At 35.0% G+C, this 12833-nt stretch overlaps 1 protein-coding gene across 1 annotated transcript in view; it reads right to left on the bottom strand.

Moving 5' to 3' along the window:
- The window catches only part of NAV3 (neuron navigator 3), a 454139-nt gene that overhangs the window by 421923 nt on the left and 19383 nt on the right, over nucleotides 1-12833 (bottom strand). The window lies entirely within an intron of this gene.

A 12833-nucleotide genomic window follows, 5' to 3' on the forward strand; every position in this document is an offset into this window, starting at 1 on the left:
GGGGGGGAGGGAGGGAGAGAGAGAGAGAGAGAGAGAGAGAGAGAGAGAGAGAGAGAGAGAGAGAGAGAGAGAGAGAGAAGGAAAAAGAGAAGTAGGGAAGGAGTGGGTAGCCCATCTCATCTCTACCCCCAGAAATCCAGTGGGGAACTCTGAAACAGGAAACAGAAGTAGTCAGTGAGAAAATTCTTAAAAGTCAATACCTTGCAGCAAAGCAATAGTCAATCTAACCTGGTTATGGTTTTGATTACATATAAACAATTTTCAAAATTTCTTGTACATACAGAAATAGCTACTCAATAACTCTTTTTTAATTACATTAATTACAATCGAGGTTTTTTTTTTCTCTTATACAGTCCACACCTTTCAGAGGAACATGATTTGATGGGTAGTATAGCAAAGTCCACCTAATAACAATTTGTCTTTTAGCAGGTTTTATTATAGTACCCTAATTTAATTTCAACGCAGTATGTCCGAGCTCTGACAATGCAAGTTGCTGGTAAATCCAATGGAAGCAAAGATCTAATGGAAGCCATGTGTGTATCAAAGCTAGTAGGGAATTTTTTTTTAAAGAGCATTAGATAAAATGTAATGTAAAGTTTTATATGTGACGAAGAAAGTATATTGGGATAAAAAAGCCTGACAAGCAAACCCAGAGGAGGTACTGCCCTGACACCTGAATGCATTATTTGATTTGGAAATTTTCTTAGGGAAGTTAAAGTGAGGTTACCAGTCTGGTGACATTCCTGTTATAGGCAGTCCCTAAATGCTGGCAATTGGCAATTGCTGCAGTGGGATTTTAAATCTCTCAGTTTGAGTACTTGGGGGATCAGTCACTATTAACCTGGTTGCCCTATACAGCTCCTTTTAATGACTTGTCTTTCCTTTTCTTGTCTTCTGTTTTAATAGCACCATTAAAACCTCGATGAGTTATGAGTAAACCGTATCAAGCAGCTTTCTTAACTTTAAATCTAAATTCCTACAGTTGTATTGGTTTGTTAAATGTTCAGTGCAGACTTAAATATTGCCTGTAGCCCAGTGGATTTATTTTCCTTCTGTAGGCAATTGGAATTTTTTCCCCTTTTCAAACAGGTCTTTATAGGCTATATAGGAATATTGTGCCTTGCCAGCCGGAAGAATCTCATATATTCTTATGTCAAGTCAGCCCAAGAACTTTTAGTTTAGAAAACAACATTGAATGAAATGTCAACACTAGGGCCAGAAGAGTTAAAGAATGATTTACTAAAATGCATAGTGGGTAGACACAAGCTATTAAATATTATTCTTTGAAAATATGAAGTTCTTAATTATGATTCTAATTTAGAGATTTTTTTAAAATGCCTATTGAGTAGTGACTCTCAAGAAGAAAATACTGAATGATCAAAGACATCTGTGGGGTCCCATAAAAAGTTCAACTAGTAGTCAGAGGAAGTCTTCCCATCATGTCCCTGACATCTGGTGGAAAGTTGTCCAACGGGCAGGGTTTTTGCTTATGTAATTTTTAAAATGGACCACCTATTTGAAACAGTTTGGAAAGCTGGAAAGAGTAGGCAAATGTAGCCATCTCATAAAAGGGCACATGTTGAATGTTAGACAGAATTAACAGTTGTTCAGAAAATGTGTTATAGTAGACGCAGGCTTGAACCTGGAATCAGAGGACCTGGCGAAGGAATAAATAAATGGACATAATATATAGGTGAGTTTGTGTATTATATATATATATATTATATGAAGGAAACTATACATGCGCTTACTTTTGTTTAATTAAACTTCTCTGTTAAACATAAGTCTATCTGATTTAATTAGATATGGCTATCCATAGCTTAATGCAGATTTCCAAGATGGTAAAACTTTGATGATGGTCTTATGTCTCCTTAAATAATGAGAATGATAATCTCTTTCCCTAGCCTGACCCAATTCAAGTCCAAAAATAACTGGTTGTTCAATTCAAGAATCTTCCTCCTGCCTTAATGCAGAGCCAATAGGCTAGATTTCTTTCTAATAGAGAAGGTTTTCCAAGGAAAGCTAAAAATCCAACATTTGTAGCCTACTACTCAGGAGAAGATTTTTTTTGGGGGGGGGGTTGTTTGAAGGGTTATTCTTTGTGGGATATTTATCCTCATTATTATAAAGCCAAAAAATAAAATAAAAGAGATCATTTTCTCACTTACATATAATAATCTAGGTCTTATTATGAATTTAATGGCATTATCCTTTCCTCTGTTTGTACCAATCGAAAAATTAGGCCAAACTAAACATTCCCAAATAATTCAGCCGACGCTACAGTGTCTGCCCACATTGGCTTTTATGTCCTTTATGGATGACAAAACAACAACAACAAAACTTAACTTTGGCATTAAAGGTCTCAAGCCTCATTTATCTTGCAGACAGGCTTCACTGAGTCAAGGAAGGAAAGATATCTTTTATGAACTCTTCTCCGTCAGTCACTACAAATAATAAAGATGTCTCTCAGTTCTTCTCTGACTAATTGTCAATACTGGACTGGTCTCTCCTTTTGACCTCATTAAAGGGATGATACGCAAACATTATTCCTGTGATGTAAGATGGCAAGTTTGTAGACTGTTAACTTACTAAAGACTCCTACAAAGGCTGTTGAACAGCAACACAATTCATTTTAATGAGTCTCCCACATCTGGAAAAATCTCCAAAGAGCCATCAAAAGCCCCATTTACCTGTTTATAAAATTACAGATACCTCAAAGACGTCCATTGGGAAAAGTAAAAACATCAGAGAGATGGGGTAAGGGGAAAGGAGTTTCTTTTTACTGAAATTCCTTTGTGGCCCACAATCAGATTTATTTTAAAGAGATTTTAGTTGTGAGACCAAGTTTGAGTGTGTGACAGAACTGAAGGAAAGCTTTCTTTGGGTCTGATGATTCCGACCATAGTCTAGAATAACATTCCCCTGCCAACAATGCAAAAGAATAAAGTGTTGAATCATTCTATAACAACAGGATAAATAAAATTCAAGAAAACAAAAATCCCCCAAAACTTAAGGTCCCAGGAGATTCCTCGTTTGCTAATGTTCTAAAAGTCATCTGGCAAATAATTGATTATATTGTTAATGAAGGTGACTGTCAGTCCTAAATTTTAGTCCTATTGCCCATGCAGCAGACTGCTAATTCAAGGTTTCATCTGGATATTTAGTCAGATTTAGAACTAGAAGGCACCTAAAAGATGGTTTTTGACAACTTTCTCATTTTAATGATGAATAAAGAGGCCCAAGGATGTTAAGTTGCTCATCAAAGGTAGCATAGTTGGGAAATAAGACAAGAACTGGGGTTCAAATTTAGACCTTCGACTCCAAATCCAGCAATTTTCTCAATGAGATATGCACATAGTCATACTATATTCCCCACTTCAATGTAGCACCATCTTGAACACGTGAAGTCATGTTTCCTATTTTTTTTCCTCCTTTTTTTTTCCAACTTCCAACTAAATTGGCTAAGTTAGACAACATGGCAAATGACTTGTGGGATATTCAACAAGACTGCCGATGACAGTAACTTGAATATTCTAGGTCGCATTTCTGTGAACCATTCTGTAGTACTTATCCTAGTAAATGCCTCATGGGTGATTATTGGAATGTCCAAACACTTCACTGACCTTTTTACCCAAGCTTAGCTAGGCAGAAGTGATATACACTGATCATTAAGCTCAGTTACATATAATCACTTTTAAATAAAATTGGTAATCAAGGAAAAGAAAGAGATCAAAATTTTTAAAAGTGCATTCCCAGAGTATTTTTATCCTCTCCATTCATCTGGGACCCTATTTAAAACTAATACATTTTTGTCATCAGTTGCTATTCTGTCTCCATTCCCATCTTGCATCTACCATCCAGGAATCTATGTCCAATAACCATGATTATAACTCCAGGTGACTTACTCTAGACTCAGTGGTTCCCACATACAAATGCATGACAGAAGTATCTGAGAAGAAAGGAACTGGTATTAGTTTGCAACATCACTCATATTTCTTTATGACTCTTTGGAATCTATACAAAGGCCAAGAAACTTCAAATGAGATATGAAGTCCAAAGCCAAATAATTCAGACTAAAATGATCAAGTTTACCCACTTTGTGCAAGATGGTTTTGGTTCCCAGGCCTTTTCTTTCCCTTTTGTAGGCTAATTGAAACAGCTTGCCTAAGAATTACTAAAATATTATGCTCACTGCCATTTGGAAATCATATGAGACAGTACCAGCACATCTCTCCATTTGGCTTTAAAGCCATATGAAGCTCCAGTAAAGTTTAAACCTGAATTTAGATATCTACAGCTGCTTCTGATATTTTAAATGTTAAATTCTCCATAATCTCAGTCTATGACAGTTGATTTTTTTTCAGTTTTCAAGAGAAAATGCCATCATATTTAAACGTAGGAACAATAATACTTAATTAGGTAGCAGGCATTCATAATTCATATCCAGAAATATAATTCTCAGACTAGTGGATGAATCATAACCAAATGGAAAGAGAAATAAGCTTACTTTCTGGAAGGGTATTTTTATTTTTCATACCACTTATGAATTTCTAAATCAAATATGATGAAAACACTAGAGTAATTTGAAACTACTACCATTATTATTTCATGCCTATTTAATCTACATTTTAATATTTATTTCCCAAAAGATATTGCTTGAAGCCTTCAAATATTTGAAATGAGCATATTCCATAATGCTATTGGATTTAAATTTATAGATAGCAATAGTATCAACAAGAAAGAGTGTCATGGAAGAAAGTGACTTTTAGATGTGACATTGCCAAAAAACAACAAACTTTTATCCTTGAACAAGGACATGACCAGAGAGGAAATCCCAAAACTTTTCTACAGAAGAGACATAATTCATCTAGAGCTTGGGTACCTTAGAAATCACTTTATTTGACCCCTTTAAAATATAGATGAAGACACTCGTGGTAAGATATTAAGTGACTTCTCTGAGGTTATCTAAGACCAGGATCTGAACCTCTTACTCTAAATCTTGCATTCTACTCATTATGCTATTCTATCTCCTTAAATATGGTACTTTCAAAACAAATTAAGAAACTGATCTAACTTTAATGAGGAGATGGTTCCCCTAAAGTTCCCTATCTGTCCCTTAGCCATATAGTATAATTACATGAATGCAGGGTAAGATAGGAGTCAGGGCATTAAAGAGAGAAATGTAGTTAACAATATAATATACATTCCTAGTAGAACACACTGATTTATTAATTTCCTTTAAAAATGAGAATTAAATGACCCAAAGATGATCAATTCTCTTCATCATTCATGAAGCAAATGAAGATTTGTGCTTTAAATCGGCAATGAGATAGGTGGCATTCTTCTCAAGACCCTTCCCAAATCTAATATTCTATGACTGTAGATAAACTACATGTGATTTTGCTTAACTGGACCTTCAACTAAGGGAAATAAGCCAGATCCCATGGGACTGTACTTAAAATGATTAATTTTAAGAGGAGTGTTTTACATTGGCATGTTATTGAGGTACATTTATAGTCAAATATCCAGGGTCTCACAATTCAGACTTTAAAGCATCAGTTGTGACCATTACTGAATCCTATAGAAATTTTATGAGTGTGCTAAAAGCCTTCTCTTGAGAATTACACAGATACACAAAAACTACCGATAAACCAAAATCATCAATTGAACTAGGTACTTAATAGTTTTCTTTGTGCCAAAACTCTGAAAAAAAGTTAATAACAAGTAGTAAGAACTAATTTCCTTTTTTCACTCTAGGAATGAGTTGGGGGGGTCATAGATATTTTTTTTTCTTTTAGTGAGGGGCTGTAAAAAGACATGACTACTTATATGACCTCTTTATAAGAGTGTTTGGTCTTTCAATTCTTGATTCAAAATAAAAATGAGGAAGTGAAAGCCAACCACTAACCCTGAGGAATCAGCATAAGGGTTGTATGAACTTTTGATGGTGTGAATAAGTCCTTTCAAAAGAACTAAAACATTGCACCTACCTGCAGTAGGAAACAGCAATATTCCCTTGAAGGAGGACCGAAAACTGGTATAACCAAGAAATACCCAGTGGCAGTTCCTTCACCTCTGTACTAGGCAGGGTCGTTGCAGTCAACATCAATGTGCCAAGAGTTTTTGTGGCATAGCTATTGTTACAGATTGCATGCTTATGTAGCAGAATTTTTCCTCCTTGAAAGCTCTTCCTGGGGTTTAAACTTAAGCAAACTTTTGATTTGTGATCCTTTTCTTTCCCTGAAGAAAAGTGGTAAGACTGAAATGGAAATGGAGGCCCCCTTCTTCTGGCAGTCGAATTCCCACAGTGTGAAAAACCACAATGAGATAGTGGTAATAAAGTGTGGCTGTGAGTTCTCAATCTGTCTGCAGCAGAATTGTGTTTTAACCCAGCTTTTCTGGAAAATCTCTATTAAAGACTGTCTGCATAAACAATGAGCTTTTGGATATGAACTGGAACTTAGTGGCTATCTGTAGTATATTTCTTGAGATCTTAGGGCACTGTCATCCCATTTGGAAAACTTAATCAACATTTACAATCTTCCACAAAATAGTTCCTGGAAGAAAAGTAGTTCAGTCAATTCCTTGAGTCCTCTCCTCATTTTCATTTTCCTGGAGAAACATTTGTAATGGCTTTTGAAAAATCAGTTTCTCATAATCAATACTGCATGCCGTAGAGAATGTGCAGTACAATAAGACATTTTGTGATATAAATGATAAAAGCTTTTTAGAAATATTATGAGCTATTGTTCTATATTTCTGAATCATTTCCAGATCCCAAAATTAAGAGCCAATATCTTGGTTTTTTTCTGAAGTCAAGTGAAGAAATGACTTCTAGTTTGTTTTTAGTTCATGGGGAGAAAATTTTATATATATATATAAACTCATACATACAGACAGGCAGATGACAGATAAAGTAGATAATGTAGACTGATGGATGCATGAATGAATGGATGGATGGATGGATGGATGGATGGATGGATACATATCTACATAGATATATACATAGATAGATAGTAGCTTTTCTCAAATTAAATAAATGTTTGAAAGGCAGATGCACAGTCCTATTTTTTGCTAACATTATATATTTCTCTTTTAACTATGTCTTAGCAAATTACACCAGTGTCAAGACATTAAAAATCAAGCAGGGCTATTACTTGGGTGAGAAAACAAGATTCTACCACCCTGCACTCCTCCCACCAGAGAACTGACATGATCAAGAATGGGCCATTGTACACCTCTCCGAGAAATGATTTTCGAGCCCTCTGATCCTGTTCCCTTACTCAATCTCATGCTACCACTGACCAAGAATCACCAACATGACTTCTGACCACAAGTCCACTGCTCAAACCTTAAGAGAACTTAAATAAATTGCTGATGTCTACATGGCCAGTAATTTAAAGGACCTTCTGAATTCAAGTCCAGTGTTCATTGTTTTAATTTAAATTGGTCTAGTTGTTTATTTGTTATGCTAAAATATAGATTTTAAACACCTTTTGTTTGTGCTATTAGTATAACTTAATAATTATTATTACACTGGATATTAGAATACCTAGGTGGCATAGTGGGTAGAGTGCCAGACTTGGAGTCAGGAAGATTTACTTTCCTGAGTTCAAATCTGTCTCCAGATATTTACTAATTATGTGACCCTGAATGAGTCACTTAACCTTGTTTGCCTCAGTTTCCTCCACTGAAAAATGACCTAGAGAAGAAAATGTCGAACCACTCCAATATCTTTGCCAAGAAAACCCCAAATGGGATCACAAAAAGTTGGACACAACTGAAACAACAGAAAAATAATGAAATACCTGATATATTTATAGCTTGTTTTTTTTTTTAATTTTAAACCCTTAAGTTCTGTGTATTGACTTATAGGTGGAAGAGTGGTAAGGGTAGGCAATGGGGGTCAAGTGACTTGCCCAGGGTCACACAGCTGGGAAGTGTCTGAGGCCAGATTTGAACCTAGGATCTCTTGTCTCTAGGCCTGGCTCTCAATCCACTGAGCTACCCAGCTGCCCCTATTTATAGCTTGTTTTGAGGTTTGCAGAGTACTTTACTCATTAAATCATATGATTCTGATAGTAGTGCTCTAATGTGAGTCCTATTATTATTCCCATTTCACAAATAAGGAAAGTATACTTTAGAGAAACGAATAGACTTTCTCATAGTTCTATAACTACTAAGTATTGAATCCAATTTTTAAATGCAAGTTCATCATCCTATTCACTATTCACTAGAGGTTACTAGCTGAATGAAGAGGATTTGGACTGGACGAGAAAGATATGTGTATTGAATCTCAAAGAACAAGAGGTTGATTAGTGATGGTCTTTCTGAAGGTATGTAGCATCTTTAGTGCTGTTCTTCCTAGCCTATTGCTTTAGGGGTACCCTGCGGTATGTACCCAGAGTGAAAGTATGGAAATTATTTTTAACAAAATTTATCAGATCATATTTGCATTAGTAGTTAATTATTGACTATCTGGGACAGGTATAGAGGATGATAACCAGGATGATGAGGGGACATGCAAGCCTCATATGGGAAAAAAACAGGGCTCATTTATGCTGGGGAAGAGAAGACTGAGAGTTGAAGGAAGCATGCTAGGTGTTTGAAGGGATATCATGTGGAGAAGGAATTAGATTCCTTTTATTTAGTTTCAAAGTAACAACAGAACTAGAAGCAATATGGAGAAGGTAAAAAAAAAGGTATCATTCAACTTAATAAATGGGAAAGCTTCCTGATAATTAGAGCTGTCCAAAAGTGGAAGGTAAATTAGTTGGGGGAAGTAACAAGTTTACTAATCTGCAGCTCTTCAGATGAGCCATTTGGCAAGGATGGCATAGAAGGAATTTTGGCTCAGTTAAGTTTTGGGGTGGTTACCTTCTGAGGTCTCTTTTAACTCCTAGAGTTAAGTGTAATTAAAATAAGAGTAACTAAAAGATTTTGAATGAACCTATATTAAATTTCCCTTGAATAATGAAACCTCATTGAAAAAATCAGCAGAGGAATTCATTTGTCCCCTAAATGTTGAGCATATTATGATATCTAAAGGTCTTGGAAAACTATGTTAAAGCCAAGTACTTAAAGTGTCTGACTTCCCCTTATTGTTCAAAATGTAACTAACACTTTAGTATTATTCAAATTTTGAAAAATCTCAGGTTTTTGACAGAGTATCTCTTTAATGCATGTTTTTAGGATAAATTATTCTTTTTTTTTGTAGGTTGGTACTATAAAATGCCAAACCACCTTCAGAAAAATTCAATCATGTTGATAGTTTGAAAAGAAGTATCTTAAAGGAATTTGGAGATCAGCTATTCAGAGATTCTTTAATATTTTTATATAAAAAACCCACCTAGCATAGCCTGCCAGGCTGGTGAACTCTGCCAATCTGATGAACTCCTGATCAGAACAATGTTTTTAAATGCATAAAATAACATACAGAGAATTACAAAGGAAAACAATTATACAGAAATAGTTAGGAAAATGTTTTTTTTTTTTTAAAGGTCTTAGACTTCAGGAAAGAACTCTTAATTAGGCCATTCTCCAATCTTTTCATGAGGAAAATGGAAGTCTGAAGAGATCACCCTGGAGATGAATAGAATTGATTTTCAAAATCAGATCTTCTAACTTTAAATTTAGTGTTCTTTCCATTAGATATAGATGGTCCCTAATTATATCTGAGAGGGTGCCTAAATGATTATCCCTTCCAAATCTATTATTTTGAAGATGAACAAATGGATGCTTAGAGGGTTTAAACTGCATATCCAATGTCACATAAATAACAAATAGCAGAAAGTATTCAAGCCCCTGTTCTCTAAGTTCAGCACTCTTTCACCTAAAATATTACATTTTCTACTCATTGGCTAGATGTTTTTGCATTAAGGAAACTCTTAGGGAAAGAATAAACTTAAAATCAAATATTCTAAATTTGAAGAAATTTGCTTTTATTTTTCCCTTTTAGGCATATATTCAATACTGTATTCCAACAATGGGAATAATAATAGCTCACAATTTATTGCACATTAAGGTCTAGAAAGTCCTTTATACACTTTATCTCACTTGTGAAGGTGATATAAGTATTCCCATTTGAAAGATTAGGAAATTGAGGCTCACCTTGACATCTAGGTAATAGTGTCAAGAAGACCTAAATTAAAATCTGACCTCAGATACTTACTGACTGTGTGACCTAGGATTAATCAGTAGGCTTCTGTTTACCTCAGTTTTCTCAATTATAAAATGAGGATAATAACAATACCTACCTTCCAGAGTTGTGAGAATCAAAGAGAATATATGTAAAACATTTCACACACTGCTGACACATAGTAAGCTTTATAGAAATGCTTATTTGAGGGCAAACAACTTGTCAAGGGTCACATGCCTATTAAGTTTCTGGGACAGGATTTGAACTCAGGACTCCATTGACTTCAAGACTGACATTTCATCCATGATCATATCCTACCTCCAAGTATACTAGTAAGAACAGGTGGATATCACTATTAGGTTCTTGATTTGGTGAAATGTCTCCTAGTTTAGGAAACTAAATGAAGTAGTGGATAGAGTGCCATGGCTGGAGTCAGGAAGACCTGATTTCAAATCTGGCCTCAGACATTTATTAGCTGTGTCATCCTGGATAAGTCATTTAACTCTCTTTGCCTCTTGTTTCCTTATTTGTAAAATGAGCTGGAGAAGAAAATGGTAAACCACTCCCAGGATATTTGCAAAGAAAATCCCAAATAGGGTTGGGAAGACTTGGCTACAACTGAAATGACTGAACAACAACCATACCTTAATGGACATAATTTCCAATTCTCTATTAGGATTAAAGGAAGCCCAAAATGGATATCCTTTCATTAAATTCTGCCTACCAATGCTGATCCTTATAGATAAGCAATAATGCAAGCCATAAATCAAAAAGCTAATGAACATATATGTGTGAGTAAACAAACTTTGATGCATAGGGTACTAGGAGAGCCTATAAATGGAATTCATGAGTAGCTTAATTTATCAGGATTTCCTCCCCATTTTCACACAGTTGCTCCACTTTCCTTGAGGATTATGCGTGCAAAAACCTATTCAATTGCACTTTGCAGGACAAAAAAGAAAAACAGATGGTACCTTACCTAGGAAACCCAGGGGGAGGGTGTTATTCTCCTAGCCTTGATTTCTTCCTGGGAGGGTGTGAAAAACAACACAAAGTGACATACCATAAAGGCACAAATTGATTGGGAAAACCAATGAATGAGAAGAAAAACATATAACTTTTACTTAAAACAAACATGCATTAAGCATTTATTTTGTGCAAGCCACTAAGGGTACAAAAATGTCCAGTTACCTACTACTTGTCCTCAGGGGTAGTGCAGAGGATATCAAGAGTATATAAATATATATGTACATCTAGTTATACTTAAATATACCAAGTTCCTGAACCACTGCTATAAAGCAAGGATGCTGAATGTAGAAGCACATGGTGGGGAGGAAATAGCCAGAAGCCTTTTGGTTACAGGAAATTATTCAGTTAAGGAGAGAAGCAAAAACAAAACAAACAAAAACAACAATAAACCGCTAGATCTGCAAATTGGGTCTGGAGCTACAAAGCCAAAGGATCATTTATCATTCCTGACAGATTCTTTATTTGTGATGCCAGACTTAATTCAGAATCCTGAGCTAAAATCTGAAAACAATTCAATTCTACTGAACATGCATTTATTAGGCACCTACTATGTACCTGGTACTGGTTAGACAGTCAATACAATGATAAAAACTTAATCACATGATTAAGTTCTCCTGGAGTCAGAAGGGTAAAAATATATACTTTCCATTTTCTGTCAGGGCCTCAACAAGTAGGTTTTATTTCAACCCCATCAAATATTTTGTTTCCTAGGATAAACTGATCATCTGAAATCTCATCATTATAATGACTGTCTCAGTATTTTTGTTAAATCCCAACTTCCTCTGTTGACTCTCTCCTCAGATTAGGGACTAAAGGGCAGGGCAATAAACTTCTTTCAACACCCTTTCTTTAGAGAGGATAAGTATTGCCAGATCTAGGTTTTTAGATGATGCAGTAAGTAGAATCAAGGAGACTTGAATTAAAATCTAACACCAATGCCACTTAATCACCATATGACCCTGGGCACATCACTTAAGCCTGTTTTCCTCCTTTTCTTCATCCATAAAATAAGCTGGAGAAAGGAATGGAAAATCACTCCTGTGGGTCATAAAAAAAAAAAAAACCAGATACAACTAAACAACAATAACAAAATGGGCAGAACTGTTTTTCACCATTATTAAGTCAGGTTTTTTTTTTTTTTTTTTTTTTTTGCATTTGCTTCTATTCTTGCTTAGGAAAAACATTTATAAGATTATTTACATTTCATACCTTATTTTCCTTAAAAAAGTTTATGAAGTAACATGTCTTATATGTAATTATGTGTCAATAAATTTGCATATATAACTAGTACATATATATATAGAGAGAAAGAAAGAACTAGAGAAAGGGAGAAAGAAAGAAAGATTGAAAGAAAGAAAGAAAGAAAGAAAGAAAGAAAGAAAGAAAGAGAAGGAAAGATGACAAAGAATGAAACAGAAAAAAGAAAGAAACTAGGAAGGAAGGAAGGAACGAAGAAAAAGAAACAAAGAAACAAAAAACAAAGAATGAAAGAAAAGAGAAACTAAGAAAGAAAGAAGGAAGGAGGGAGGGAGAGAGGGAAGAAAGAAAATGTTAGGTTAGCTAGATCTACAACAGATTCATGGATACCTAGATGGATAGACAGATAGAAAGAAAGAAAGAAAAAAAGAAAGAAAGAAAGAAAGAAACAAAGAAACAAAGAAAGAAA

The sequence above is a fragment of the Gracilinanus agilis genome, chromosome 5, assembly GCF_016433145.1.
Source record: "Gracilinanus agilis isolate LMUSP501 chromosome 5, AgileGrace, whole genome shotgun sequence".
Lineage (NCBI taxonomy): Eukaryota > Metazoa > Chordata > Mammalia > Didelphimorphia > Didelphidae > Gracilinanus > Gracilinanus agilis.